Genomic DNA, 25,557 nt, shown 5'->3' on the forward strand with positions numbered 1-25,557 from the left:
GTAACTGAGAACGCCCCTAGCTCCATTATGGCTGGCAAAATTTACAACCCGGTTCTTCAGGGCTACTTCAGGTGCGCTTCCTACTGGCTATCCTGAGCTCGCGCTACTCGCCTTGTCACGGCTGTGTCAAAGTGTGAAGGTAACTAATAATGAGAAACTCTTAGCCACGCTCAGTCTTACGTCCCACCCATTGGTTGTTGCCGTCGCTAGTAAGATGAAGGTAGACTGTCGCACAATCAAGCTGAATCTCCACTCACGGTGCACATATTCCGCAAAGACAACCTTGTTTTCCGTTGCAAGAAAAATTACCGTCTGCCTTTCTACCGAATTCCACCTACGTACTTTACTGGTGCCGGATTCTTGTTATATCCACGTGATATAACAGGCGTCTTACTCTTCATTGAGGAGCTGCAACCGGGACTGAGTTCCACCTACTCTTCAGCACGGTCAAAATGGCAGGGCTCGTCCGGGATTTGAACCCGGGACCTCCTGCACCCAAAGCAGGAATCATACCCCTAGACCAACGAGCCACCTGCCCGCACCACTCAAGCTAATCACAAGTAGTGCATCTCCCAGGGAACACAAACTTTCACGTGAATTCGCAAGATAAGCGCTTTCTGCAGGCAGCACTCACCACTGATGAGAAGAATATTAAAGGCACCGAATAAAAAGCGAAATAACTTCATCGAACTCTGCTTATGAACAGCCGGCAGTGCCTCAGTTTCCGTATGTGGTTTCTCAGGGTTAAGAGAAGGCGAATGCACTAAACAAAATAACATCGGGAAAGCAAGCACCAACTCATAATGAAAATATTGAAGAATATATTGCAAGCAAAACTTCCAGAAGACGAATACTGAAGACGCCACAGACAAAAGAATTATTCTATGCAGCAACGATCATCTAGGAAGCGTGAATTGCATGTGCCGCTCCACCACACAACTTCTTTTGATACTGTTTTACTTATTCTAAATTTTCATTACCTGATCGTCTCTAGAATACTGTGTGATTATCACGTGGTTTCCTCCTTCCAACAGCGATAGTGGTAAGTAAATCGACTACAAAATCTTTCAAAGTAGGTCAGACACCAAAAAAAAAAAAAATCGGAGCTGCGTGTAGCTCATGTCATTCTGCTTCAAAGGTAATTCAGCGGCTGGGAGTAGTGGCGTACTCCTGTAATCCAAGCTTCCGGGAGGCCGTTGTGTGGGAGAGATCTGGAAACAACTACAGATTCGGCCGTTTCGCGAGCTCAGGAACGGCCGCGGTACCTTCATCGAGCTCTGCAGATCAACAGATGACGGTGTGGAAATTTCGGCAAGCGGTGGCTAAGGGTTAAGAGAAGCCGAACGCACTAAACACAAGAACGTCGGGAAACCGAAGCACGTAACTATAAGATTGCGGAATGCAGTGCAAAAGCAAAACTTCGAGAAGACCAACTCTGAAGCCATCGGCGCGCTAGGAGTTACTCCGCGCAGCAGCGATCATCTAGGAAGAGCGAGACGGGGGTGTCGCTCGACCACACAACAAATTTTTACTTAATCCAAATTTGCAATACCGGTTCGTCACTAGAATACTGCGCCTTGGTTCTTCCAAAAGCGATAGTAATAAGCACGTCGACTACAGCGTCATTTAGGGTAGTGAGTCAGACATGGAGAGGATAAAGGGCGGGTGGAATGTGCAACGACAGGGGGCATTGCAGGGCGGGCGCCGACTCCTTGCGCTGTGGCGCCGGCGGCGGCCTGGAGGGGCTGGGGCTGCTGGTGCCTCCATGTAGAGCTGCCGCCGAGCCCAGGCGCCGTGCCGTGCCGCTAACGAAGCGATCGCCTTTGGTGACATCTTTTGCAATAACGACTGCGCGAATCGACGGTATCTCGTAAGGAAAGAAAGAGCAGCAGATGCTGCTGAGGACTCTCCCTCGAGCGTTTCCGATGACTTCTTGAGCTCTTATTCGACATGGCATTCAGGCAGTCAAGGGTGCTGTCGATTGTTTCACACGAATGCGAAATACCGGCATTGTGATTTTTACGCCACAATGGCGATCGTCCTACAAGTTGTATCACATGTGGAGGGCAGAGCGTAGCAGTTTCCGTGGTGTAGCGGTTATAACGTCTGCCTAACACGCACAAGGTCCCCGGTTCGATTGCGGGCGGAAACACGTTTTCGTCGCACTCAGCAAGACACTTGCTACGATCTCTACTGTGACCATTTAAATCAACTTCAAACGTTCCACCAGCAGGGTGCACATGGCTCAAATGAAACTGTTTCAGAACTGGTTGTCGGATTTAGCGCTGACTTGGAGGCCTGGAAATGCGCGAAACAGCCGCCGCCATGCGGTTTGTTAGCACACCGTTGTACAAAACGCAAGGGCTCGTCCGGGATTTGAACCCGGGACCTCCTGCACCCGAAGCAGGAATCATACCCCTAGACCAACGAGCCTGTTCGTTCCGAAAACACACTGCATGTGAATGACGCCACCGAGGATGGTCTCACCATGTACGGCTGCAGCTCACCCAGCGTTCTCTCTGGCTGTCGCGGTTGGATTGTTTTCATCGACTTCTTGTACTATAGGAACCTCACGAATCGGAGAGAGCTCGTAGCCGATGCCCTTGCTAACACAGAAGAAAAACTGTTGCTACCACGAGTCTCCGGGTGGCACATCAGACGATCCGTCGTTTCCGTGGTGTAGCGGTTATCACGTCTGCTTTACACGCAGAAGGTCCCCGGTTCGATCCCGGGCGGGAACACAACAATTTTAATCCGCTTATCGGATTTCATTTCCGGGATGACCTCACGGATGCGTATGCAGAGACAATCAATGTCATATTCTAGATGGATAGGGCGTCATTTTACTGTCAAATACTGTTGCTCTCTTATTGCACCGGTATTTGGTAACTGAGAACGCCCCTAGCTCCATTATGGCTGGCAAAATTTACAACCCGGTTCTTCAGGGCTACTTCAGGTGCGCTTCCTACTGGCTATCCTGAGCTCGCGCTACTCGCCTTGTCACGGCTGTGTCAAAGTGTGAAGGTAACTAATAATGAGAAACTCTTAGCCACGCTCAGTCTTACGTCCCACCCATTGGTTGTTGCCGTCGCTAGTAAGATGAAGGTAGACTGTCGCACAATCAAGCTGAATCTCCACTCACGGTGCACATATTCCGCAAAGACAACCTTGTTTTCCGTTGCAAGAAAAATTACCGTCTGCCTTTCTACCGAATTCCACCTACGTACTTTACTGGTGCCGGATTCTTGTTATATCCACGTGATATAACAGGCGTCTTACTCTTCATTGAGGAGCTGCAACCGGGACTGAGTTCCACCTACTCTTCAGCACGGTCAAAATGGCAGGGCTCGTCCGGGATTTGAACCCGGGACCTCCTGCACCCAAAGCAGGAATCATACCCCTAGACCAACGAGCCACCTGCCCGCACCACTCAAGCTAATCACAAGTAGTGCATCTCCCAGGGAACACAAACTTTCACGTGAATTCGCAAGATAAGCGCTTTCTGCAGGCAGCACTCACCACTGATGAGAAGAATATTAAAGGCACCGAATAAAAAGCGAAATAACTTCATCGAACTCTGCTTATGAACAGCCGGCAGTGCCTCAGTTTCCGTATGTGGTTTCTCAGGGTTAAGAGAAGGCGAATGCACTAAACAAAATAACATCGGGAAAGCAAGCACCAACTCATAATGAAAATATTGAAGAATATATTGCAAGCAAAACTTCCAGAAGACGAATACTGAAGACGCCACAGACAAAAGAATTATTCTATGCAGCAACGATCATCTAGGAAGCGTGAATTGCATGTGCCGCTCCACCACACAACTTCTTTTGATACTGTTTTACTTATTCTAAATTTTCATTACCTGATCGTCTCTAGAATACTGTGTGATTATCACGTGGTTTCCTCCTTCCAACAGCGATAGTGGTAAGTAAATCGACTACAAAATCTTTCAAAGTAGGTCAGACACCAAAAAAAAAAAAAAATCGGAGCTGCGTGTAGCTCATGTCATTCTGCTTCAAAGGTAATTCAGCGGCTGGGAGTAGTGGCGTACTCCTGTAATCCAAGCTTCCGGGAGGCCGTTGTGTGGGAGAGATCTGGAAACAACTACAGATTCGGCCGTTTCGCGAGCTCAGGAACGGCCGCGGTACCTTCATCGAGCTCTGCAGATCAACAGATGACGGTGTGGAAATTTCGGCAAGCGGTGGCTAAGGGTTAAGAGAAGCCGAACGCACTAAACACAAGAACGTCGGGAAACCGAAGCACGTAACTATAAGATTGCGGAATGCAGTGCAAAAGCAAAACTTCGAGAAGACCAACTCTGAAGCCATCGGCGCGCTAGGAGTTACTCCGCGCAGCAGCGATCATCTAGGAAGAGCGAGACGGGGGTGTCGCTCGACCACACAACAAATTTTTACTTAATCCAAATTTGCAATACCGGTTCGTCACTAGAATACTGCGCCTTGGTTCTTCCAAAAGCGATAGTAATAAGCACGTCGACTACAGCGTCATTTAGGGTAGTGAGTCAGACATGGAGAGGATAAAGGGCGGGTGGAATGTGCAACGACAGGGGGCATTGCAGGGCGGGCGCCGACTCCTTGCGCTGTGGCGCCGGCGGCGGCGTGGAGGGGCTGGGGCTGCTGGTGCCTCCATGTAGAGCTGCCGCCGAGCCCAGGCGCCGTGCCGTGCCGCTAACGAAGCGATCGCCTTTGGTGACATCTTTTGCAATAACGACTGCGCGAATCGACGGTATCTCGTAAGGAAAGAAAGAGCAGCAGATGCTGCTGAGGACTCTCCCTCGAGCGTTTCCGATGACTTCTTGAGCTCTTATTCGACATGGCATTCAGGCAGTCAAGGGTGCTGTCGATTGTTTCACACGAATGCGAAATACCGGCATTGTGATTTTTACGCCACAATGGCGATCGTCCTACAAGTTGTATCACATGTGGAGGGCAGAGCGTAGCAGTTTCCGTGGTGTAGCGGTTATAACGTCTGCCTAACACGCACAAGGTCCCCGGTTCGATTGCGGGCGGAAACACGTTTTCGTCGCACTCAGCAAGACACTTGCTACGATCTCTACTGTGACCATTTAAATCAACTTCAAACGTTCCACCAGCAGGGTGCACATGGCTCAAATGAAACTGTTTCAGAACTGGTTGTCGGATTTAGCGCTGACTTGGAGGCCTGGAAATGCGCGAAACAGCCGCCGCCATGCGGTTTGTTAGCACACCGTTGTACAAAACGCAAGGGCTCGTCCGGGATTTGAACCCGGGACCTCCTGCACCCGAAGCAGGAATCATACCCCTAGACCAACGAGCCTGTTCGTTCCGAAAACACACTGCATGTGAATGACGCCACCGAGGATGGTCTCACCATGTACGGCTGCAGCTCACCCAGCGTTCTCTCTGGCTGTCGCGGTTGGATTGTTTTCATCGACTTCTTGTACTATAGGAACCTCACGAATCGGAGAGAGCTCGTAGCCGATGCCCTTGCTAACACAGAAGAAAAACTGTTGCTACCACGAGTCTCCGGGTGGCACATCAGACGATCCGTCGTTTCCGTGGTGTAGCGGTTATCACGTCTGCTTTACACGCAGAAGGTCCCCGGTTCGATCCCGGGCGGGAACACAACAATTTTAATCCGCTTATCGGATTTCATTTCCGGGATGACCTCACGGATGCGTATGCAGAGACAATCAATGTCATATTCTAGATGGATAGGGCGTCATTTTACTGTCAAATACTGTTGCTCTCTTATTGCACCGGTATTTGGTAACTGAGAACGCCCCTAGCTCCATTATGGCTGGCAAAATTTACAACCCGGTTCTTCAGGGCTACTTCAGGTGCGCTTCCTACTGGCTATCCTGAGCTCGCGCTACTCGCCTTGTCACGGCTGTGTCAAAGTGTGAAGGTAACTAATAATGAGAAACTCTTAGCCACGCTCAGTCTTACGTCCCACCCATTGGTTGTTGCCGTCGCTAGTAAGATGAAGGTAGACTGTCGCACAATCAAGCTGAATCTCCACTCACGGTGCACATATTCCGCAAAGACAACCTTGTTTTCCGTTGCAAGAAAAATTACCGTCTGCCTTTCTACCGAATTCCACCTACGTACTTTACTGGTGCCGGATTCTTGTTATATCCACGTGATATAACAGGCGTCTTACTCTTCATTGAGGAGCTGCAACCGGGACTGAGTTCCACCTACTCTTCAGCACGGTCAAAATGGCAGGGCTCGTCCGGGATTTGAACCCGGGACCTCCTGCACCCAAAGCAGGAATCATACCCCTAGACCAACGAGCCACCTGCCCGCACCACTCAAGCTAATCACAAGTAGTGCATCTCCCAGGGAACACAAACTTTCACGTGAATTCGCAAGATAAGCGCTTTCTGCAGGCAGCACTCACCACTGATGAGAAGAATATTAAAGGCACCGAATAAAAAGCGAAATAACTTCATCGAACTCTGCTTATGAACAGCCGGCAGTGCCTCAGTTTCCGTATGTGGTTTCTCAGGGTTAAGAGAAGGCGAATGCACTAAACAAAATAACATCGGGAAAGCAAGCACCAACTCATAATGAAAATATTGAAGAATATATTGCAAGCAAAACTTCCAGAAGACGAATACTGAAGACGCCACAGACAAAAGAATTATTCTATGCAGCAACGATCATCTAGGAAGCGTGAATTGCATGTGCCGCTCCACCACACAACTTCTTTTGATACTGTTTTACTTATTCTAAATTTTCATTACCTGATCGTCTCTAGAATACTGTGTGATTATCACGTGGTTTCCTCCTTCCAACAGCGATAGTGGTAAGTAAATCGACTACAAAATCTTTCAAAGTAGGTCAGACACCAAAAAAAAAAAAAAATCGGAGCTGCGTGTAGCTCATGTCATTCTGCTTCAAAGGTAATTCAGCGGCTGGGAGTAGTGGCGTACTCCTGTAATCCAAGCTTCCGGGAGGCCGTTGTGTGGGAGAGATCTGGAAACAACTACAGATTCGGCCGTTTCGCGAGCTCAGGAACGGCCGCGGTACCTTCATCGAGCTCTGCAGATCAACAGATGACGGTGTGGAAATTTCGGCAAGCGGTGGCTAAGGGTTAAGAGAAGCCGAACGCACTAAACACAAGAACGTCGGGAAACCGAAGCACGTAACTATAAGATTGCGGAATGCAGTGCAAAAGCAAAACTTCGAGAAGACCAACTCTGAAGCCATCGGCGCGCTAGGAGTTACTCCGCGCAGCAGCGATCATCTAGGAAGAGCGAGACGGGGGTGTCGCTCGACCACACAACAAATTTTTACTTAATCCAAATTTGCAATACCGGTTCGTCACTAGAATACTGCGCCTTGGTTCTTCCAAAAGCGATAGTAATAAGCACGTCGACTACAGCGTCATTTAGGGTAGTGAGTCAGACATGGAGAGGATAAAGGGCGGGTGGAATGTGCAACGACAGGGGGCATTGCAGGGCGGGCGCCGACTCCTTGCGCTGTGGCGCCGGCGGCGGCGTGGAGGGGCTGGGGCTGCTGGTGCCTCCATGTAGAGCTGCCGCCGAGCCCAGGCGCCGTGCCGTGCCGCTAACGAAGCGATCGCCTTTGGTGACATCTTTTGCAATAACGACTGCGCGAATCGACGGTATCTCGTAAGGAAAGAAAGAGCAGCAGATGCTGCTGAGGACTCTCCCTCGAGCGTTTCCGATGACTTCTTGAGCTCTTATTCGACATGGCATTCAGGCAGTCAAGGGTGCTGTCGATTGTTTCACACGAATGCGAAATACCGGCATTGTGATTTTTACGCCACAATGGCGATCGTCCTACAAGTTGTATCACATGTGGAGGGCAGAGCGTAGCAGTTTCCGTGGTGTAGCGGTTATAACGTCTGCCTAACACGCACAAGGTCCCCGGTTCGATTGCGGGCGGAAACACGTTTTCGTCGCACTCAGCAAGACACTTGCTACGATCTCTACTGTGACCATTTAAATCAACTTCAAACGTTCCACCAGCAGGGTGCACATGGCTCAAATGAAACTGTTTCAGAACTGGTTGTCGGATTTAGCGCTGACTTGGAGGCCTGGAAATGCGCGAAACAGCCGCCGCCATGCGGTTTGTTAGCACACCGTTGTACAAAACGCAAGGGCTCGTCCGGGATTTGAACCCGGGACCTCCTGCACCCGAAGCAGGAATCATACCCCTAGACCAACGAGCCTGTTCGTTCCGAAAACACACTGCATGTGAATGACGCCACCGAGGATGGTCTCACCATGTACGGCTGCAGCTCACCCAGCGTTCTCTCTGGCTGTCGCGGTTGGATTGTTTTCATCGACTTCTTGTACTATAGGAACCTCACGAATCGGAGAGAGCTCGTAGCCGATGCCCTTGCTAACACAGAAGAAAAACTGTTGCTACCACGAGTCTCCGGGTGGCACATCAGACGATCCGTCGTTTCCGTGGTGTAGCGGTTATCACGTCTGCTTTACACGCAGAAGGTCCCCGGTTCGATCCCGGGCGGGAACACAACAATTTTAATCCGCTTATCGGATTTCATTTCCGGGATGACCTCACGGATGCGTATGCAGAGACAATCAATGTCATATTCTAGATGGATAGGGCGTCATTTTACTGTCAAATACTGTTGCTCTCTTATTGCACCGGTATTTGGTAACTGAGAACGCCCCTAGCTCCATTATGGCTGGCAAAATTTACAACCCGGTTCTTCAGGGCTACTTCAGGTGCGCTTCCTACTGGCTATCCTGAGCTCGCGCTACTCGCCTTGTCACGGCTGTGTCAAAGTGTGAAGGTAACTAATAATGAGAAACTCTTAGCCACGCTCAGTCTTACGTCCCACCCATTGGTTGTTGCCGTCGCTAGTAAGATGAAGGTAGACTGTCGCACAATCAAGCTGAATCTCCACTCACGGTGCACATATTCCGCAAAGACAACCTTGTTTTCCGTTGCAAGAAAAATTACCGTCTGCCTTTCTACCGAATTCCACCTACGTACTTTACTGGTGCCGGATTCTTGTTATATCCACGTGATATAACAGGCGTCTTACTCTTCATTGAGGAGCTGCAACCGGGACTGAGTTCCACCTACTCTTCAGCACGGTCAAAATGGCAGGGCTCGTCCGGGATTTGAACCCGGGACCTCCTGCACCCAAAGCAGGAATCATACCCCTAGACCAACGAGCCACCTGCCCGCACCACTCAAGCTAATCACAAGTAGTGCATCTCCCAGGGAACACAAACTTTCACGTGAATTCGCAAGATAAGCGCTTTCTGCAGGCAGCACTCACCACTGATGAGAAGAATATTAAAGGCACCGAATAAAAAGCGAAATAACTTCATCGAACTCTGCTTATGAACAGCCGGCAGTGCCTCAGTTTCCGTATGTGGTTTCTCAGGGTTAAGAGAAGGCGAATGCACTAAACAAAATAAAATCGGGAAAGCAAGCACCAACTCATAATGAAAATATTGAAGAATATATTGCAAGCAAAACTTCCAGAAGACGAATACTGAAGACGCCACAGACAAAAGAATTATTCTATGCAGCAACGATCATCTAGGAAGCGTGAATTGCATGTGCCGCTCCACCACACAACTTCTTTTGATACTGTTTTACTTATTCTAAATTTTCATTACCTGATCGTCTCTAGAATACTGTGTGATTATCACGTGGTTTCCTCCTTCCAACAGCGATAGTGGTAAGTAAATCGACTACAAAATCTTTCAAAGTAGGTCAGACACCAAAAAAAAAAAAAAATCGGAGCTGCGTGTAGCTCATGTCATTCTGCTTCAAAGGTAATTCAGCGGCTGGGAGTAGTGGCGTACTCCTGTAATCCAAGCTTCCGGGAGGCCGTTGTGTGGGAGAGATCTGGAAACAACTACAGATTCGGCCGTTTCGCGAGCTCAGGAACGGCCGCGGTACCTTCATCGAGCTCTGCAGATCAACAGATGACGGTGTGGAAATTTCGGCAAGCGGTGGCTAAGGGTTAAGAGAAGCCGAACGCACTAAACACAAGAACGTCGGGAAACCGAAGCACGTAACTATAAGATTGCGGAATGCAGTGCAAAAGCAAAACTTCGAGAAGACCAACTCTGAAGCCATCGGCGCGCTAGGAGTTACTCCGCGCAGCAGCGATCATCTAGGAAGAGCGAGACGGGGGTGTCGCTCGACCACACAACAAATTTTTACTTAATCCAAATTTGCAATACCGGTTCGTCACTAGAATACTGCGCCTTGGTTCTTCCAAAAGCGATAGTAATAAGCACGTCGACTACAGCGTCATTTAGGGTAGTGAGTCAGACATGGAGAGGATAAAGGGCGGGTGGAATGTGCAACGACAGGGGGCATTGCAGGGCGGGCGCCGACTCCTTGCGCTGTGGCGCCGGCGGCGGCCTGGAGGGGCTGGGGCTGCTGGTGCCTCCATGTAGAGCTGCCGCCGAGCCCAGGCGCCGTGCCGTGCCGCTAACGAAGCGATCGCCTTTGGTGACATCTTTTGCAATAACGACTGCGCGAATCGACGGTATCTCGTAAGGAAAGAAAGAGCAGCAGATGCTGCTGAGGACTCTCCCTCGAGCGTTTCCGATGACTTCTTGAGCTCTTATTCGACATGGCATTCAGGCAGTCAAGGGTGCTGTCGATTGTTTCACACGAATGCGAAATACCGGCATTGTGATTTTTACGCCACAATGGCGATCGTCCTACAAGTTGTATCACATGTGGAGGGCAGAGCGTAGCAGTTTCCGTGGTGTAGCGGTTATAACGTCTGCCTAACACGCACAAGGTCCCCGGTTCGATTGCGGGCGGAAACACGTTTTCGTCGCACTCAGCAAGACACTTGCTACGATCTCTACTGTGACCATTTAAATCAACTTCAAACGTTCCACCAGCAGGGTGCACATGGCTCAAATGAAACTGTTTCAGAACTGGTTGTCGGATTTAGCGCTGACTTGGAGGCCTGGAAATGCGCGAAACAGCCGCCGCCATGCGGTTTGTTAGCACACCGTTGTACAAAACGCAAGGGCTCGTCCGGGATTTGAACCCGGGACCTCCTGCACCCGAAGCAGGAATCATACCCCTAGACCAACGAGCCTGTTCGTTCCGAAAACACACTGCATGTGAATGACGCCACCGAGGATGGTCTCACCATGTACGGCTGCAGCTCACCCAGCGTTCTCTCTGGCTGTCGCGGTTGGATTGTTTTCATCGACTTCTTGTACTATAGGAACCTCACGAATCGGAGAGAGCTCGTAGCCGATGCCCTTGCTAACACAGAAGAAAAACTGTTGCTACCACGAGTCTCCGGGTGGCACATCAGACGATCCGTCGTTTCCGTGGTGTAGCGGTTATCACGTCTGCTTTACACGCAGAAGGTCCCCGGTTCGATCCCGGGCGGGAACACAACAATTTTAATCCGCTTATCGGATTTCATTTCCGGGATGACCTCACGGATGCGTATGCAGAGACAATCAATGTCATATTCTAGATGGATAGGGCGTCATTTTACTGTCAAATACTGTTGCTCTCTTATTGCACCGGTATTTGGTAACTGAGAACGCCCCTAGCTCCATTATGGCTGGCAAAATTTACAACCCGGTTCTTCAGGGCTACTTCAGGTGCGCTTCCTACTGGCTATCCTGAGCTCGCGCTACTCGCCTTGTCACGGCTGTGTCAAAGTGTGAAGGTAACTAATAATGAGAAACTCTTAGCCACGCTCAGTCTTACGTCCCACCCATTGGTTGTTGCCGTCGCTAGTAAGATGAAGGTAGACTGTCGCACAATCAAGCTGAATCTCCACTCACGGTGCACATATTCCGCAAAGACAACCTTGTTTTCCGTTGCAAGAAAAATTACCGTCTGCCTTTCTACCGAATTCCACCTACGTACTTTACTGGTGCCGGATTCTTGTTATATCCACGTGATATAACAGGCGTCTTACTCTTCATTGAGGAGCTGCAACCGGGACTGAGTTCCACCTACTCTTCAGCACGGTCAAAATGGCAGGGCTCGTCCGGGATTTGAACCCGGGACCTCCTGCACCCAAAGCAGGAATCATACCCCTAGACCAACGAGCCACCTGCCCGCACCACTCAAGCTAATCACAAGTAGTGCATCTCCCAGGGAACACAAACTTTCACGTGAATTCGCAAGATAAGCGCTTTCTGCAGGCAGCACTCACCACTGATGAGAAGAATATTAAAGGCACCGAATAAAAAGCGAAATAACTTCATCGAACTCTGCTTATGAACAGCCGGCAGTGCCTCAGTTTCCGTATGTGGTTTCTCAGGGTTAAGAGAAGGCGAATGCACTAAACAAAATAACATCGGGAAAGCAAGCACCAACTCATAATGAAAATATTGAAGAATATATTGCAAGCAAAACTTCCAGAAGACGAATACTGAAGACGCCACAGACAAAAGAATTATTCTATGCAGCAACGATCATCTAGGAAGCGTGAATTGCATGTGCCGCTCCACCACACAACTTCTTTTGATACTGTTTTACTTATTCTAAATTTTCATTACCTGATCGTCTCTAGAATACTGTGTGATTATCACGTGGTTTCCTCCTTCCAACAGCGATAGTGGTAAGTAAATCGACTACAAAATCTTTCAAAGTAGGTCAGACACCAAAAAAAAAAAAAAAATCGGAGCTGCGTGTAGCTCATGTCATTCTGCTTCAAAGGTAATTCAGCGGCTGGGAGTAGTGGCGTACTCCTGTAATCCAAGCTTCCGGGAGGCCGTTGTGTGGGAGAGATCTGGAAACAACTACAGATTCGGCCGTTTCGCGAGCTCAGGAACGGCCGCGGTACCTTCATCGAGCTCTGCAGATCAACAGATGACGGTGTGGAAATTTCGGCAAGCGGTGGCTAAGGGTTAAGAGAAGCCGAACGCACTAAACACAAGAACGTCGGGAAACCGAAGCACGTAACTATAAGATTGCGGAATGCAGTGCAAAAGCAAAACTTCGAGAAGACCAACTCTGAAGCCATCGGCGCGCTAGGAGTTACTCCGCGCAGCAGCGATCATCTAGGAAGAGCGAGACGGGGGTGTCGCTCGACCACACAACAAATTTTTACTTAATCCAAATTTGCAATACCGGTTCGTCACTAGAATACTGCGCCTTGGTTCTTCCAAAAGCGATAGTAATAAGCACGTCGACTACAGCGTCATTTAGGGTAGTGAGTCAGACATGGAGAGGATAAAGGGCGGGTGGAATGTGCAACGACAGGGGGCATTGCAGGGCGGGCGCCGACTCCTTGCGCTGTGGCGCCGGCGGCGGCCTGGAGGGGCTGGGGCTGCTGGTGCCTCCATGTAGAGCTGCCGCCGAGCCCAGGCGCCGTGCCGTGCCGCTAACGAAGCGATCGCCTTTGGTGACATCTTTTGCAATAACGACTGCGCGAATCGACGGTATCTCGTAAGGAAAGAAAGAGCAGCAGATGCTGCTGAGGACTCTCCCTCGAGCGTTTCCGATGACTTCTTGAGCTCTTATTCGACATGGCATTCAGGCAGTCAAGGGTGCTGTCGATTGTTTCACACGAATGCGAAATACCGGCATTGTGATTTTTACGCCACAATGGCGATCGTCCTACAAGTTGTATCACATGTGGAGGGCAGAGCGTAGCAGTTTCCGTGGTGTAGCGGTTATAACGTCTGCCTAACACGCGCAAGGTCCCCGGTTCGATTGCGGGCGGAAACACGTTTTCGTCGCACTCAGCAAGACACTTGCTACGATCTCTACTGTGACCATTTAAATCAACTTCAAACGTTCCACCAGCAGGGTGCACATGGCTCAAATGAAACTGTTTCAGAACTGGTTGTCGGATTTAGCGCTGACTTGGAGGCCTGGAAATGCGCGAAACAGCCGCCGCCATGCGGTTTGTTAGCACACCGTTGTACAAAACGCAAGGGCTCGTCCGGGATTTGAACCCGGGACCTCCTGCACCCGAAGCAGGAATCATACCCCTAGACCAACGAGCCTGTTCGTTCCGAAAACACACTGCATGTGAATGACGCCACCGAGGATGGTCTCACCATGTACGGCTGCAGCTCACCCAGCGTTCTCTCTGGCTGTCGCGGTTGGATTGTTTTCATCGACTTCTTGTACTATAGGAACCTCACGAATCGGAGAGAGCTCGTAGCCGATGCCCTTGCTAACACAGAAGAAAAACTGTTGCTACCACGAGTCTCCGGGTGGCACATCAGACGATCCGTCGTTTCCGTGGTGTAGCGGTTATCACGTCTGCTTTACACGCAGAAGGTCCCCGGTTCGATCCCGGGCGGGAACACAACAATTTTAATCCGCTTATCGGATTTCATTTCCGGGATGACCTCACGGATGCGTATGCAGAGACAATCAATGTCATATTCTAGATGGATAGGGCGTCATTTTACTGTCAAATACTGTTGCTCTCTTATTGCACCGGTATTTGGTAACTGAGAACGCCCCTAGCTCCATTATGGCTGGCAAAATTTACAACCCGGTTCTTCAGGGCTACTTCAGGTGCGCTTCCTACTGGCTATCCTGAGCTCGCGCTACTCGCCTTGTCACGGCTGTGTCAAAGTGTGAAGGTAACTAATAATGAGAAACTCTTAGCCACGCTCAGTCTTACGTCCCACCCATTGGTTGTTGCCGTCGCTAGTAAGATGAAGGTAGACTGTCGCACAATCAAGCTGAATCTCCACTCACGGTGCACATATTCCGCAAAGACAACCTTGTTTTCCGTTGCAAGAAAAATTACCGTCTGCCTTTCTACCGAATTCCACCTACGTACTTTACTGGTGCCGGATTCTTGTTATATCCACGTGATATAACAGGCGTCTTACTCTTCATTGAGGAGCTGCAACCGGGACTGAGTTCTACCTACTCTTCAGCACGGTCAAAATGGCAGAGCTCGTCCGGGATTTGAACCCGGGACCTCCTGCACCCAAAGCAGGAATCATACCCCTAGACCAACGAGCCACCTGCCCGCACCACTCAAGCTAATCACAAGTAGTGCATCTCCCAGGGAACACAAACTTTCACGTGAATTCGCAAGATAAGCGCTTTCTGCAGGCAGCACTCACCACTGATGAGAAGAATATTAAAGGCACCGAATAAAAAGCGAAATAACTTCATCGAACTCTGCTTATGAACAGCCGGCAGTGCCTCAGTTTCCGTATGTGGTTTCTCAGGGTTAAGAGAAGGCGAATGCACTAAACAAAATAACATCGGGAAAGCAAGCACCAACTCATAATGAAAATATTGAAGAATATATTGCAAGCAAAACTTCCAGAAGACGAATACTGAAGACGCCACAGACAAAAGAATTATTCTATGCAGCAACGATCATCTAGGAAGCGTGAATTGCATGTGCCGCTCCACCACACAACTTCTTTTGATACTGTTTTACTTATTCTAAATTTTCATTACCTGATCGTCTCTAGAATACTGTGTGATTATCACGTGGTTTCCTCCTTCCAACAGCGATAGTGGTAAGTAAATCGACTACAAAATCTTTCAAAGTAGGTCAGACACCAAAAAAAAAAAAAAATCGGAGCTGCGTGTAGCTCATGTCATTCTGCTTCAAAGGTAATTCAGCGGCTGGGAGTAGTGGCGTACTCCTGTAATCCAAGCTTCCGGGAGGCCGTTGTGTGGGAGAGATCTGGAAACAACTACAGATTCGGCCGTTTCGCGAGCTCAGGAACGGCCGCGGTACCTTCATCGAGCTCTGCAGATCAACAGATGACGGTGTGGAAATTTCGGCAAGCGGTGGCTAAGGGTTAAGAGAAGCCGAACGCACTAAACACAAGAACGTCGGGAAACCGAAGCACGTAACTATAAGATTGCGGAATGCAGTGCAAAAGCAAAACTTCGAGAAGACCAACTCTGAAGCCATCGGCGCGCTAGGAGTTACTCCGCGCAGCAGCGATCATCTAGGAAGAGCGAGACGGGGGTGTCGCTCGACCACACAACAAATTTTTACTTAATCCAAATTTGCAATACCGGTTCGTCACTAGAATACTGCGCCTTGGTTCTTCCAAAAGCGATAGTAATAAGCACGTCGACTACAGCGTCATTTAGGGTAGTGAGTCAGACATGGAGAGGATAAAGGGCGGGTGGAATGTGCAACGACAGGGGGCATTGCAGGGCGGGCGCCGACTCCTTGCGCTGTGGCGCCGGCGGCGGCCTGGAGGGGCTGGGGCTGCTGGTGCCTCCATGTAGAGCTGCCGCCGAGCCCAGGCGCCGTGCCGTGCCGCTAACGAAGCGATCGCCTTTGGTGACATCTTTTGCAATAACGACTGCGCGAATCGACGGTATCTCGTAAGGAAAGAAAGAGCAGCAGATGCTGCTGAGGACTCTCCCTCGAGCGTTTCCGATGACTTCTTGAGCTCTTATTCGACATGGCATTCAGGCAGTCAAGGGTGCTGTCGATTGTTTCACACGAATGCGAAATACCGGCATTGTGATTTTTACGCCACAATGGCGATCGTCCTACAAGTTGTATCACATGTGGAGGGCAGAGCGTAGCAGTTTCCGTGGTGTAGCGGTTATAACGTCTGCCTAACACGCACAAGGTCCCCGGTTCGATTGCGGGCGGAAACACGTTTTCGTCGCACTCAGCAAGACACTTGCTACGATCTCTACTGTGACCATTTAAATCAACTTCAAACGTTCCACCAGCAGGGTGCACATGGCTCAAATGAAACTGTTTCAGAACTGGTTGTCGGATTTAGCGCTGACTTGGAGGCCTGGAAATGCGCGAAACAGCCGCCGCCATGCGGTTTGTTAGCACACCGTTGTACAAAACGCAAGGGCTCGTCCGGGATTTGAACCCGGGACCTCCTGCACCCGAAGCAGGAATCATACCCCTAGACCAACGAGCCTGTTCGTTCCGAAAACACACTGCATGTGAATGACGCCACCGATGATGGTCTCACCATGTACGGCTGCAGCTCACCCAGCGTTCTCTCTGGCTGTCGCGGTTGGATTGTTTTCATCGACTTCTTGTACTATAGGAACCTCACGAATCGGAGGGAGCTCGTAGCCGATGCCCTTGCTAACACAGAAGAAAAACTGTTGCTACCACGAGTCTCCGGGTGGCACATCAGACGATCCGTCGTTTCCGTGGTGTAGCGGTTATCACGTCTGCTTTACACGCAGAAGGTCCCCGGTTCGATCCCGGGCGGGAACACAACAATTTTAATCCGCTTATCGGATTTCATTTCCGGGATGACCTCACGGATGCGTATGCAGAGACAATCAATGTCATATTCTAGATGGATAGGGCGTCATTTTACTGTCAAATACTGTTGCTCTCTTATTGCACCGGTATTTGGTAACTGAGAACGCCCCTAGCTCCATTATGGCTGGCAAAATTTACAACCCGGTTCTTCAGGGCTACTTCAGGTGCGCTTCCTACTGGCTATCCTGAGCTCGCGCTACTCGCCTTGTCACGGCTGTGTCAAAGTGTGAAGGTAACTAATAATGAGAAACTCTTAGCCACGCTCAGTCTTACGTCCCACCCATTGGTTGTTGCCGTCGCTAGTAAGATGAAGGTAGACTGTCGCACAATCAAGCTGAATCTCCACTCACGGTGCACATATTCCGCAAAGACAACCTTGTTTTCCGTTGCAAGAAAAATTACCGTCTGCCTTTCTACCGAATTCCACCTACGTACTTTACTGGTGCCGGATTCTTGTTATATCCACGTGATATAACAGGCGTCTTACTCTTCATTGAGGAGCTGCAACCGGGACTGAGTTCCACCTACTCTTCAGCACGGTCAAAATGGCAGGGCTCGTCCGGGATTTGAACCCGGGACCTCCTGCACCCAAAGCAGGAATCATACCCCTAGACCAACGAGCCACCTGCCCGCACCACTCAAGCTAATCACAAGTAGTGCATCTCCCAGGGAACACAAACTTTCACGTGAATTCGCAAGATAAGCGCTTTCTGCAGGCAGCACTCACCACTGATGAGAAGAATATTAAAGGCACCGAATAAAAAGCGAAATAACTTCATCGAACTCTGCTTATGAACAGCCGGCAGTGCCTCAGTTTCCGTATGTGGTTTCTCAGGGTTAAGAGAAGGCGAATGCACTAAACAAAATAACATCGGGAAAGCAAGCACCAACTCATAATGAAAATATTGAAGAATATATTGCAAGCAAAACTTCCAGAAGACGAATACTGAAGACGCCACAGACAAAAGAATTATTCTACGCAGCAACGATCATCTAGGAAGCGTGAATTGCATGTGCCGCTCCACCACACAACTTCTTTTGATACTGTTTTACTTATTCTAAATTTTCATTACCTGATCGTCTCTAGAATACTGTGTGATTATCACGTGGTTTCCTCCTTCCAACAGCGATAGTGGTAAGTAAATCGACTACAAAATCTTTCAAAGTAGGTCAGACACCAAAAAAAAAAAAAATCGGAGCTGCGTGTAGCTCATGTCATTCTGCTTCAAAGGTAATTCAGCGGCTGGGAGTAGTGGCGTACTCCTGTAATCCAAGCTTCCGGGAGGCCGTTGTGTGGGAGAGATCTGGAAACAACTACAGATTCGGCCGTTTCGCGAGCTCAGGAACGGCCGCGGTACCTTCATCGAGCTCTGCAGATCAACAGATGACGGTGTGGAAATTTCGGCAAGCGGTGGCTAAGGGTTAAGAGAAGCCGAACGCACTAAACACAAGAACGTCGGGAAACCGAAGCACGTAACTATAAGATTGCGGAATGCAGTGCAAAAGCAAAACTTCGAGAAGACCAACTCTGAAGCCATCGGCGCGCTAGGAGTTACTCCGCGCAGCAGCGATCATCTAGGAAGAGCGAGACGGGGGTGTCGCTCGACCACACAACAAATTTTTACTTAATCCAAATTTGCAATACCGGTTCGTCACTAGAATACTGCGCCTTGGTTCTTCCAAAAGCGATAGTAATAAGCACGTCGACTACAGCGTCATTTAGGGTAGTGAGTCAGACATGGAGAGGATAAAGGGCGGGTGGAATGTGCAACGACAGGGGGCATTGCAGGGCGGGCGCCGACTCCTTGCGCTGTGGCGCCGGCGGCGGCCTGGAGGGGCTGGGGCTGCTGGTGCCTCCATGTAGAGCTGCCGCCGAGCCCAGGCGCCGTGCCGTGCCGCTAACGAAGCGATCGCCTTTGGTGACATCTTTTGCAATAACGACTGCGCGAATCGACGGTATCTCGTAAGGAAAGAAAGAGCAGCAGATGCTGCTGAGGACTCTCCCTCGAGCGTTTCCGATGACTTCTTGAGCTCTTATTCGACATGGCATTCAGGCAGTCAAGGGTGCTGTCGATTGTTTCACACGAATGCGAAATACCGGCATTGTGATTTTTACGCCACAATGGCGATCGTCCTACAAGTTGTATCACATGTGGAGGGCAGAGCGTAGCAGTTTCCGTGGTGTAGCGGTTATAACGTCTGCCTAACACGCACAAGGTCCCCGGTTCGATTGCGGGCGGAAACACGTTTTCGTCGCACTCAGCAAGACACTTGCTACGATCTCTACTGTGACCATTTAAATCAACTTCAAACGTTCCACCAGCAGGGTGCACATGGCTCAAATGAAACTGTTTCAGAACTGGTTGTCGGATTTAGCGCTGACTTGGAGGCCTGGAAATGCGCGAAACAGCCGCCGCCATGCGGTTTGTTAGCACACCGTTGTACAAAACGCAAGGGCTCGTCCGGGATTTGAACCCGGGACCTCCTGCACCCGAAGCAGGAATCATACCCCTAGACCAACGAGCCTGTTCGTTCCGAAAACACACTGCATGTGAATGACGCCACCGAGGATGGTCTCACCATGTACGGCTGCAGCTCACCCAGCGTTCTCTCTGGCTGTCGCGGTTGGATTGTTTTCATCGACTTCTTGTACTATAGGAACCTCACGAATCGGAGAGAGCTCGTAGCCGATGCCCTTGCTAACACAGAAGAAAAACTGTTGCTACCACGAGTCTCCGGGTGGCACATCAGACGATCCGTCGTTTCCGTGGTGTAGCGGTTATCACGTCTGCTTTACACGCAGAAGGTCCCCGGTTCGATCCCGGGCGGGAACACAACAATTTTAATCCGCTTATCGGATTTCATTTCCGGGATGACCTCACGGATGCGTATGCAGAGACAATCAATGTCATATTCTAGATGGATAGGGCGTCATTTTACTGTCAAATACTGTTGCTCTCTTATTGCACCGGTATTTGGTAACTGAGAACGCCCCTAGCTCCATTATGGCTGGCAAAATTTACAACCCGGTTCTTCAGGGCTACTTCAGGTGCGCTTCCTACTGGCTATCCTGAGCTCGCGCTACTCGCCTTGTCACGGCTGTGTCAAAGTGTGAAGGTAACTAATAATGAGAAACTCTTAGCCACGCTCAGTCTTACGTCCCACCCATTGGTTGTTGCCGTCGCTAGTAAGATGAAGGTAGACTGTCGCACAATCAAGCTGAATCTCCACTCACGGTGCACATATTCCGCAAAGACAACCTTGTTTTCCGTTGCAAGAAAAATTACCGTCTGCCTTTCTACCGAATTCCACCTACGTACTTTACTGGTGCCGGATTCTTGTTATATCCACGTGATATAACAGGCGTCTTACTCTTCATTGAGGAGCTGCAACCGGGACTGAGTTCTACCTACTCTTCAGCACGGTCAAAATGGCAGAGCTCGTCCGGGATTTGAACCCGGGACCTCCTGCACCCAAAGCAGGAATCATACCCCTAGACCAACGAGCCACCTGCCCGCACCACTCAAGCTAATCACAAGTAGTGCATCTCCCAGGGAACACAAACTTTCACGTGAATTCGCAAGATAAGCGCTTTCTGCAGGCAGCACTCACCACTGATGAGAAGAATATTAAAGGCACCGAATAAAAAGCGAAATAACTTCATCGAACTCTGCTTATGAACAGCCGGCAGTGCCTCAGTTTCCGTATGTGGTTTCTCAGGGTTAAGAGAAGGCGAATGCACTAAACAAAATAACATCGGGAAAGCAAGCACCAACTCATAATGAAAATATTGAAGAATATATTGCAAGCAAAACTTCCAGAAGACGAATACTGAAGACGCCACAGACAAAAGAATTATTCTATGCAGCAACGATCATCTAGGAAGCGTGAATTGCATGTGCCGCTCCACCACACAACTTCTTTTGATACTGTTTTACTTATTCTAAATTTTCATTACCTGATCGTCTCTAGAATACTGTGTGATTATCACGTGGTTTCCTCCTTCCAACAGCGATAGTGGTAAGTAAATCGACTACAAAATCTTTCAAAGTAGGTCAGACACCAAAAAAAAAAAAAAATCGGAGCTGCGTGTAGCTCATGTCATTCTGCTTCAAAGGTAATTCAGCGGCTGGGAGTAGTGGCGTACTCCTGTAATCCAAGCTTCCGGGAGGCCGTTGTGTGGGAGAGATCTGGAAACAACTACAGATTCGGCCGTTTCGCGAGCTCAGGAACGGCCGCGGTACCTTCATCGAGCTCTGCAGATCAACAGATGACGGTGTGGAAATTTCGGCAAGCGGTGGCTAAGGGTTAAGAGAAGCCGAACGCACTAAACACAAGAACGTCGGGAAACCGAAGCACGTAACTATAAGATTGCGGAATGCAGTGCAAAAGCAAAACTTCGAGAAGACCAACTCTGAAGCCATCGGCGCGCTAGGAGTTACTCCGCGCAGCAGCGATCATCTGGGAAGAGCGAGACGGGGGTGTCGCTCGACCACACAACAAATTTTTACTTAATCCAAATTTGCAATACCGGTTCGTCACTAGAATACTGCGCCTTGGTTCTTCCAAAAGCGATAGTAATAAGCACGTCGACTACAGCGTCATTTAGGGTAGTGAGTCAGACATGGAGAGGATAAAGGGCGGGTGGAATGTGCAACGACAGGGGGCATTGCAGGGCGGGCGCCGACTCCTTGCGCTGTGGCGCCGGCGGCGGCCTGGAGGGGCTGGGGCTGCTGGTGCCTCCATGTAGAGCTGCCGCCGAGCCCAGGCGCCGTGCCGCTAACGAAGCGATCGCCTTTGGTGACATCTTTTGCAATAACGACTGCGCGAATCGACGGTATCTCGTAAGGAAAGAAAGAGCAGCAGATGCTGCTGAGGACTCTCCCTCGAGCGTTTCCGATGACTTCTTGAGCTCTTATTCGACATGGCATTCAGGCAGTCAAGGGTGCTGTCGATTGTTTCACACGAATGCGAAATACCGGCATTGTGATTTTTACGCCACAATGGCGATCGTCCTACAAGTTGTATCACATGTGGAGGGCAGAGCGTAGCAGTTTCCGTGGTGTAGCGGTTATAACGTCTGCCTAACACGCACAAGGTCCCCGGTTCGATTGCGGGCGGAAACACGTTTTCGTCGCACTCAGCAAGACACTTGCTACGATCTCTACTGTGACCATTTAAATCAACTTCAAACGTTCCACCAGCAGGGTGCACATGGCTCAAATGAAACTGTTTCAGAACTGGTTGTCGGATTTAGCGCTGACTTGGAGGCCTGGAAATGCGCGAAACAGCCGCCGCCATGCGGTTTGTTAGCACACCGTTGTACAAAACGCAAGGGCTCGTCCGGGATTTGAACCCGGGACCTCCTGCACCCGAAGCAGGAATCATACCCCTAGACCAACGAGCCTGTTCGTTCCGAAAACACACTGCATGTGAATGACGCCACCGAGGATGGTCTCACCATGTACGGCTGCAGCTCACCCAGCGTTCTCTCTGGCTGTCGCGGTTGGATTGTTTTCATCGACTTCTTGTACTGCCGCCGAGCCCAGGCGCCGTGCCGCTAACGAAGCGATCGCCTTTGGTGACATCTTTTGCAATAACGACTGCGCGAATCGACGGTATCTCGTAAGGAAAGAAAGAGCAGCAGATGCTGCTGAGGACTCTCCCTCGAGCGTTTCCGATGACTTCTTGAGCTCTTATTCGACATGGCATTCAGGCAGTCAAGGGTGCTGTCGATTGTTTCACACGAATGCGAAATACCGGCATTGTGATTTTTACGCCACAATGGCGATCGTCCTACAAGTTGTATCACATGTGGAGGGCAGAGCGTAGCAGTTTCCGTGGTGTAGCGGTTATAACGTCTGCCTAACACGCACAAGGTCCCCGGTTCGATTGCGGGCGGAAACACGTTTTCGTCGCACTCAGCAAGACACTTGCTACGATCTCTACTGTGACCATTTAAATCAACTTCAAACGTTCCACCAGCAGGGTGCACATGGCTCAAATGAAACTGTTTCAGAACTGGTTGTCGGATTTAGCGCTGACTTGGAGGCCTGGAAATGCGCGAAACAGCCGCCGCCATGCGGTTTGTTAGCACACCGTTGTACAAAACGCAAGGGCTCGTCCGGGATTTGAACCCGGGACCTCCTGCACCCGAAGCAGGAATCATACCCCTAGACCAACGAGCCTGTTCGTTCCGAAAACACACTGCATGTGAATGACGCCACCGAGGATGGTCTCACCATGTACGGCTGCAGCTCACCCAGCGTTCTCTCTGGCTGTCGCGGTTGGATTGTTTTCATCGACTTCTTGTACTGCCGCCGAGCCCAGGCGCCGTGCCGCTAACGAAGCGATCGCCTTTGGTGACATCTTTTGCAATAACGACTGCGCGAATCGACGGTATCTCGTAAGGAAAGAAAGAGCAGCAGATGCTGCTGAGGACTCTCCCTCGAGCGTTTCCGATGACTTCTTGAGCTCTTATTCGACATGGCATTCAGGCAGTCAAGGGTGCTGTCGATTGTTTCACACGAATGCGAAATACCGGCATTGTGATTTTTACGCCACAATGGCGATCGTCCTACAAGTTGTATCACATGTGGAGGGCAGAGCGTAGCAGTTTCCGTGGTGTAGCGGTTATAACGTCTGCCTAACACGCACAAGGTCCCCGGTTCGATTGCGGGCGGAAACACGTTTTCGTCGCACTCAGCAAGACACTTGCTACGATCTCTACTGTGACCATTTAAATCAACTTCAAACGTTCCACCAGCAGGGTGCACATGGCTCAAATGAAACTGTTTCAGAACTGGTTGTCGGATTTAGCGCTGACTTGGAGGCCTGGAAATGCGCGAAACAGCCGCCGCCATGCGGTTTGTTAGCACACCGTTGTACAAAACGCAAGGGCTCGTCCGGGATTTGAACCCGGGACCTCCTGCACCCGAAGCAGGAATCATACCCCTAGACCAACGAGCCTGTTCGTTCCGAAAACACACTGCATGTGAATGACGCCACCGAGGATGGTCTCACCATGTACGGCTGCAGCTCACCCAGCGTTCTCTCTGGCTGTCGCGGTTGGATTGTTTTCATCGACTTCTTGTACTATAGGAACCTCACGAATCGGAGAGAGCTCGTAGCCGATGCCCTTGCTAACACAGAAGAAAAACTGTTGCTACCACGAGTCTCCGGGTGGCACATCAGACGATCCGTCGTTTCCGTGGTGTAGCGGTTATCACGTCTGCTTTACACGCAGAAGGTCCCCGGTTCGATCCCGGGCGGGAACACAACAATTTTAATCCGCTTATCGGATTTCATTTCCGGGATGACCTCACGGATGCGTATGCAGAGACAATCAATGTCATATTCTAGATGGATAGGGCGTCATTTTACTGTCAAATACTGTTGCTCTCTTATTGCACCGGTATTTGGTAACTGAGAACGCCCCTAGCTCCATTATGGCTGGCAAAATTTACAACCCGGTTCTTCAGGGCTACTTCAGGTGCGCTTCCTACTGGCTATCCTGAGCTCGCGCTACTCGCCTTGTCACGGCTGTGTCAAAGTGTGAAGGTAACTAATAATGAGAAACTCTTAGCCACGCTCAGTCTTACGTCCCACCCATTGGTTGTTGCCGTCGCTAGTAAGATGAAGGTAGACTGTCGCACAATCAAGCTGAATCTCCACTCACGGTGCACATATTCCGCAAAGACAACCTTGTTTTCCGTTGCAAGAAAAATTACCGTCTGCCTTTCTACCGAATTCCACCTACGTACTTTACTGGTGCCGGATTCTTGTTATATCCACGTGATATAACAGGCGTCTTACTCTTCATTGAGGAGCTGCAACCGGGACTGAGTTCCACCTACTCTTCAGCACGGTCAAAATGGCAGGGCTCGTCCGGGATTTGAACCCGGGACCTCCTGCACCCAAAGCAGGAATCATACCCCTAGACCAACGAGCCACCTGCCCGCACCACTCAAGCTAATCACAAGTAGTGCATCTCCCAGGGAACACAAACTTTCACGTGAATTCGCAAGATAAGCGCTTTCTGCAGGCAGCACTCACCACTGATGAGAAGAATATTAAAGGCACCGAATAAAAAGCGAAATAACTTCATCGAACTCTGCTTATGAACAGCCGGCAGTGCCTCAGTTTCCGTATGTGGTTTCTCAGGGTTAAGAGAAGGCGAATGCACTAAACAAAATAACATCGGGAAAGCAAGCACCAACTCATAATGAAAATATTGAAGAATATATTGCAAGCAAAACTTCCAGAAGACGAATACTGAAGACGCCACAGACAAAAGAATTATTCTATGCAGCAACGATCATCTAGGAAGCGTGA

General features: G+C 49.9%; 27 non-coding genes across 27 annotated transcripts; 8 read left to right on the forward strand and 19 right to left on the reverse strand.

The window, feature by feature from the left end:
- Nucleotides 1-458: 458 nt before the first annotated feature.
- Nucleotides 459-530, reverse strand: Trnap-ugg (transfer RNA proline (anticodon UGG)). The gene has a single exon. It is a non-coding gene; the product is annotated as a tRNA-Pro (tRNA).
- A 1,831-nt stretch (nucleotides 531-2,361) lies between these two features.
- Nucleotides 2,362-2,433, reverse strand: Trnap-cgg (transfer RNA proline (anticodon CGG)). Its single transcript has one exon. It is a non-coding gene; the product is annotated as a tRNA-Pro (tRNA).
- Nucleotides 2,434-2,668: 235 nt separating this feature from the next.
- On the forward strand, nucleotides 2,669-2,741 carry Trnav-uac (transfer RNA valine (anticodon UAC)). Its single transcript has one exon. It is a non-coding gene; the product is annotated as a tRNA-Val (tRNA).
- Nucleotides 2,742-3,343: 602 nt separating this feature from the next.
- Nucleotides 3,344-3,415, reverse strand: Trnap-ugg (transfer RNA proline (anticodon UGG)). Its single transcript has one exon. It is a non-coding gene; the product is annotated as a tRNA-Pro (tRNA).
- A 1,832-nt stretch (nucleotides 3,416-5,247) lies between these two features.
- On the reverse strand, nucleotides 5,248-5,319 carry Trnap-cgg (transfer RNA proline (anticodon CGG)). The gene has a single exon. It is a non-coding gene; the product is annotated as a tRNA-Pro (tRNA).
- A 235-nt stretch (nucleotides 5,320-5,554) lies between these two features.
- Trnav-uac (transfer RNA valine (anticodon UAC)) lies at nucleotides 5,555-5,627 on the forward strand. Its single transcript has one exon. It is a non-coding gene; the product is annotated as a tRNA-Val (tRNA).
- Nucleotides 5,628-6,229: 602 nt separating this feature from the next.
- Trnap-ugg (transfer RNA proline (anticodon UGG)) lies at nucleotides 6,230-6,301 on the reverse strand. The gene has a single exon. It is a non-coding gene; the product is annotated as a tRNA-Pro (tRNA).
- Nucleotides 6,302-8,133: 1,832 nt separating this feature from the next.
- On the reverse strand, nucleotides 8,134-8,205 carry Trnap-cgg (transfer RNA proline (anticodon CGG)). Its single transcript has one exon. It is a non-coding gene; the product is annotated as a tRNA-Pro (tRNA).
- A 235-nt stretch (nucleotides 8,206-8,440) lies between these two features.
- Trnav-uac (transfer RNA valine (anticodon UAC)) lies at nucleotides 8,441-8,513 on the forward strand. Its single transcript has one exon. It is a non-coding gene; the product is annotated as a tRNA-Val (tRNA).
- Nucleotides 8,514-9,115: 602 nt separating this feature from the next.
- Nucleotides 9,116-9,187, reverse strand: Trnap-ugg (transfer RNA proline (anticodon UGG)). Its single transcript has one exon. It is a non-coding gene; the product is annotated as a tRNA-Pro (tRNA).
- A 1,832-nt stretch (nucleotides 9,188-11,019) lies between these two features.
- Trnap-cgg (transfer RNA proline (anticodon CGG)) lies at nucleotides 11,020-11,091 on the reverse strand. Its single transcript has one exon. It is a non-coding gene; the product is annotated as a tRNA-Pro (tRNA).
- A 235-nt stretch (nucleotides 11,092-11,326) lies between these two features.
- On the forward strand, nucleotides 11,327-11,399 carry Trnav-uac (transfer RNA valine (anticodon UAC)). The gene has a single exon. It is a non-coding gene; the product is annotated as a tRNA-Val (tRNA).
- Nucleotides 11,400-12,001: 602 nt separating this feature from the next.
- Trnap-ugg (transfer RNA proline (anticodon UGG)) lies at nucleotides 12,002-12,073 on the reverse strand. The gene has a single exon. It is a non-coding gene; the product is annotated as a tRNA-Pro (tRNA).
- Nucleotides 12,074-13,906: 1,833 nt separating this feature from the next.
- Nucleotides 13,907-13,978, reverse strand: Trnap-cgg (transfer RNA proline (anticodon CGG)). Its single transcript has one exon. It is a non-coding gene; the product is annotated as a tRNA-Pro (tRNA).
- A 235-nt stretch (nucleotides 13,979-14,213) lies between these two features.
- Nucleotides 14,214-14,286, forward strand: Trnav-uac (transfer RNA valine (anticodon UAC)). Its single transcript has one exon. It is a non-coding gene; the product is annotated as a tRNA-Val (tRNA).
- Nucleotides 14,287-14,888: 602 nt separating this feature from the next.
- On the reverse strand, nucleotides 14,889-14,960 carry Trnap-ugg (transfer RNA proline (anticodon UGG)). The gene has a single exon. It is a non-coding gene; the product is annotated as a tRNA-Pro (tRNA).
- A 1,832-nt stretch (nucleotides 14,961-16,792) lies between these two features.
- Nucleotides 16,793-16,864, reverse strand: Trnap-cgg (transfer RNA proline (anticodon CGG)). The gene has a single exon. It is a non-coding gene; the product is annotated as a tRNA-Pro (tRNA).
- Nucleotides 16,865-17,099: 235 nt separating this feature from the next.
- On the forward strand, nucleotides 17,100-17,172 carry Trnav-uac (transfer RNA valine (anticodon UAC)). Its single transcript has one exon. It is a non-coding gene; the product is annotated as a tRNA-Val (tRNA).
- Nucleotides 17,173-17,774: 602 nt separating this feature from the next.
- On the reverse strand, nucleotides 17,775-17,846 carry Trnap-ugg (transfer RNA proline (anticodon UGG)). Its single transcript has one exon. It is a non-coding gene; the product is annotated as a tRNA-Pro (tRNA).
- Nucleotides 17,847-19,677: 1,831 nt separating this feature from the next.
- Nucleotides 19,678-19,749, reverse strand: Trnap-cgg (transfer RNA proline (anticodon CGG)). Its single transcript has one exon. It is a non-coding gene; the product is annotated as a tRNA-Pro (tRNA).
- Nucleotides 19,750-19,984: 235 nt separating this feature from the next.
- On the forward strand, nucleotides 19,985-20,057 carry Trnav-uac (transfer RNA valine (anticodon UAC)). The gene has a single exon. It is a non-coding gene; the product is annotated as a tRNA-Val (tRNA).
- A 602-nt stretch (nucleotides 20,058-20,659) lies between these two features.
- Nucleotides 20,660-20,731, reverse strand: Trnap-ugg (transfer RNA proline (anticodon UGG)). The gene has a single exon. It is a non-coding gene; the product is annotated as a tRNA-Pro (tRNA).
- A 1,827-nt stretch (nucleotides 20,732-22,558) lies between these two features.
- Nucleotides 22,559-22,630, reverse strand: Trnap-cgg (transfer RNA proline (anticodon CGG)). Its single transcript has one exon. It is a non-coding gene; the product is annotated as a tRNA-Pro (tRNA).
- Nucleotides 22,631-23,339: 709 nt separating this feature from the next.
- Nucleotides 23,340-23,411, reverse strand: Trnap-cgg (transfer RNA proline (anticodon CGG)). The gene has a single exon. It is a non-coding gene; the product is annotated as a tRNA-Pro (tRNA).
- Nucleotides 23,412-24,120: 709 nt separating this feature from the next.
- On the reverse strand, nucleotides 24,121-24,192 carry Trnap-cgg (transfer RNA proline (anticodon CGG)). The gene has a single exon. It is a non-coding gene; the product is annotated as a tRNA-Pro (tRNA).
- A 235-nt stretch (nucleotides 24,193-24,427) lies between these two features.
- On the forward strand, nucleotides 24,428-24,500 carry Trnav-uac (transfer RNA valine (anticodon UAC)). The gene has a single exon. It is a non-coding gene; the product is annotated as a tRNA-Val (tRNA).
- Nucleotides 24,501-25,102: 602 nt separating this feature from the next.
- On the reverse strand, nucleotides 25,103-25,174 carry Trnap-ugg (transfer RNA proline (anticodon UGG)). The gene has a single exon. It is a non-coding gene; the product is annotated as a tRNA-Pro (tRNA).
- Nucleotides 25,175-25,557: the final 383 nt, after the last annotated feature.

This window comes from Schistocerca nitens, chromosome 2 (assembly GCF_023898315.1).
Source record: "Schistocerca nitens isolate TAMUIC-IGC-003100 chromosome 2, iqSchNite1.1, whole genome shotgun sequence".
NCBI classification, from domain to species: domain Eukaryota; kingdom Metazoa; phylum Arthropoda; class Insecta; order Orthoptera; family Acrididae; genus Schistocerca; species Schistocerca nitens.